The sequence below is a fragment of the Sinocyclocheilus grahami genome, unplaced genomic scaffold (assembly GCF_001515645.1).
Source record: "Sinocyclocheilus grahami isolate Dianchi unplaced genomic scaffold, SAMN03320097.WGS_v1.1 scaffold853.1, whole genome shotgun sequence".
NCBI classification, from domain to species: Eukaryota; Metazoa; Chordata; class Actinopteri; order Cypriniformes; family Cyprinidae; genus Sinocyclocheilus; species Sinocyclocheilus grahami.
The window spans coordinates 259,091-262,168 of record NW_015506032.1 but is presented as its reverse complement, the minus strand read 5'-3'; the positions used below and the strand labels follow the sequence as shown (position 1 = coordinate 262,168).

The window sequence follows — 3,078 nt, the reverse complement described above, 5'->3', positions numbered from 1 at the left end:
TTGATTCCTATTACTCGGACAGGTGGGCATCTGTTTTGAAACTGAAATACATTTGAAGCTGCATTTTACATTTTTTAAATCATGGTTTTAAGGATTTTTTTCAGGATTTTCATCAGAATGTGTGGAAATATTCAAATGTGTGTTTTGCAGGGACGGACTGTGTTCGAGTGATTCCTCGTCCAGGTAAATGAGTTGAGTTCGGGGGTGCTGGGATCAATAACCAAACATGTCCTTAAATGGATGTGCCCGTGGGACAAGTGTGTGTGTGTGTGAGTGAGACTACAGCACTCTCTCTCTCACACACAATGATTTAAGAGGCTCAGGTGTTCTGCAGGACAGTGGAGGATCACAGCTGCACACAGTTGTGTTTCAGAGCTCCTGTGTCCCTAATGAGTTTCTCTGTTAACATACAAACACACTCACATGCTCTCCTTCAGCTGCTTCTGTCTTAATTGAACATGAATATATATATTTTTATTTTTTATTTTTTATTTTTTTTATTTTTTTGGAACCCGTGATGCTTTTTTTCAGGATTCTTTCATGAATAAAAAGTTCAAAAGAACAGCATTTATTCAAATTAGAAATATTTTCTAACAATATCTAGTCTTTATCACTGATCACGTTTTTTTAACAATTGAACATTAATAAAAGTATTTGTTTCTTTCAAAACAAGGCAGAAAAAAAATGTATTGACCCCCAAACTTTTAAACGGTAGTGTGTATTGTTGCAATCCATATTGGATCCGTTTCGGAGGGCATATATACCTGGTCTTTCGCGATCTGAGAGCTTGCTAAGTGTAAATAGGCCCGTGTGCATATTTATATTAGGGATGTAATGATTAACCGCGAGCCGGTTGAAAATCGATTCAAATATGTGACGTTTCAAATCGGTTGAGATGCTAAACAAATGGCGATTCAGTTAGGGGAAGGAGTTTATATGAATGTATGTCTGAGGGGAACTTATTGTGTTTAGATGGTATTTTTTCTTTTCCGCTTGCCTCTGTATAATGCATATCAGGGCTCCAGACTCATTCTTCCCACTGGTCGCTCTTTTGCAACTAACTTTCTCAGCTGGTCGCACGAGCACATGATTTGGTCACAATATATATATATATATATATATATATATATCTCACAGAAGAGAAAACACCCCACATTGTGTTGCTCGGAGATGCATTGATGGGGAAAAACAGAATTTCTTGTCTGTGTTTATTGTACATTTGCCATCGTGCAGATATTCGGAAAAACAGGACTCTAGTTTGTGTGATAGGCTAACTCCTATATCTTAGGCATTCACTCATTAAATGCAGGGTTCGTTCAACCAATACATTTCAATGACTTTTAAGACAATATTAATGACTTAATGCTCCATTATTTTACACAAATGTTCAGATTTATCATAGCATATGCTAAGGAAAATTAATGATTATTAATGCTATTTGTTTGCTTTCTAATAAGCACAGGCTGCGACTGTGCCAGACGTTACTTCATGCAGAGAACATAAGTTAGGCTACATAATCACATAACTGAATGCCAGAATGTTAAGTATATTGTCATTTGCTTTGCCAGTATTATAAATTAAACTCAGGACCTGAATTTCGTTTTAGAAACTGCTTTGGTGGAAAACATTCAGGTACAGAAATGCTGCAGAAATGGAATAAACTGTAAATTAAACAACAGATTAATTCTTTAAATTAAAGTTACAAAAGTTATTCAGTCGAGCAGTGAGTGATTTTGCCTTTTGTTGTTAACATTAATTAACAATAACCAATAGGCCTAATTAATTAACATTGTTAACATTAACATTTGGTATGAAAGTGAGTCAGCTTTTAGTATACTTGCTGTCTGTCAGTCTGTGTTAAAGAACAAAAAAAAATCATTCTGCTCTTGACTAAATAACTTTTTCATATTTAATATGGATTAATGTATAAATATAATCTATATCTATGACTTTAGACATCATAGTATTTTGTTCCTGAACAGTAGCAGCTACTGTTAGTTTTAGGCTAGCCTACCTGAGCAAGTTAAAGCACAGTTTGTTTCATTTGTATCCTTGTGCTATTGCTAACTTGTTCATTTATACTGACCGTTTAATTGTCTTTATGTAACATTATTTATTAAAATGCAAGGTTACTTGAGTCAAAAACAATTAAAACAATAACTTTTTCTCGAGGTGTTTGCGTGGCTTCATGTGCGCGCGCTTTGGATGTGACCGTGAGCGCCCAGAAAAGTAGTTTGGATAGCGCAAGTACCGAATGGTTTAAAAAGACTTAAAAAGACGTGCCAATCATAAACTTTTATGATGATGCAACACTGAACCGATTAGGCAAGTGACAGTCCTCTCAGCTGAGCGAAAGTCTTGTATGGCAGTGTGCAGCAGCTCTCTTAGTGCAGACGAGATGCGCTGATGTGAGGCAATTTTGAGAGTGAGAGCGAGAAGACGCGGTACAGCTGTACCACTCACGCTGTTTTCAAATGACTGACTTAATCTGATATTCTCTGTGAATTTTTTTTAAACTCATCTAACCTACATTGTATATTAAATAAATGTTTGCGGGATTTTTCCAACCGTGCGAAAATGAGTAAAACCAAAATGCGCAATCCCGCACCGAGATTCAGGACGTGATTAAACATATATTCTATTATATAGAGATTTGTAAAATAAATTTCCATGACTTTTCCAAAGCTTTCTGGGTTTTTCATGACCGTACGAACCCTGTAAATGGCTATTATTATTTTTTTTAATCGTTTTGATGAAATTTCTGCTCCACTTTGTGTGGAGGTAGTGAGACGGGACAAAGTCCCTGTAAGATATTAGGGTATTCTATAGTCTTTGGACGAGAGCGCTCAAAACTCTTCAGATTAATTTAGTGGAACATTAATATAATATAGAATCATCCTCTGTAAAGAAGTGAGGCATGAACATGTGAGAATGTATCATTATCTTTGTAAATGTGTGCTCTTTTGGGCTAAAGGCTTAATGGAACCGTTTAAAGTAGCCATGTGATCACTAATTAATCTGCGATTCGGCGCAGCGCAGACGTGATTTAATACGTGTCCTTTTTCTATGTGAAAAAAA

General features: G+C 35.9%; 1 protein-coding gene across 1 annotated transcript in view; it reads left to right on the top strand.

The window, feature by feature from the left end:
- LOC107563007 (transcription factor Dp-2-like) overlaps positions 1-3,078 on the top strand; it is a 24,656-nt gene continuing 21,578 nt past the window's right edge. Inside the window, exons 1-2 of the mRNA XM_016247779.1 lie at positions 1-22; positions 151-183. The gene's annotated coding sequence lies outside the window, so the exon portion shown is untranslated. The remainder of the gene's footprint in view (positions 23-150; positions 184-3,078) is intronic.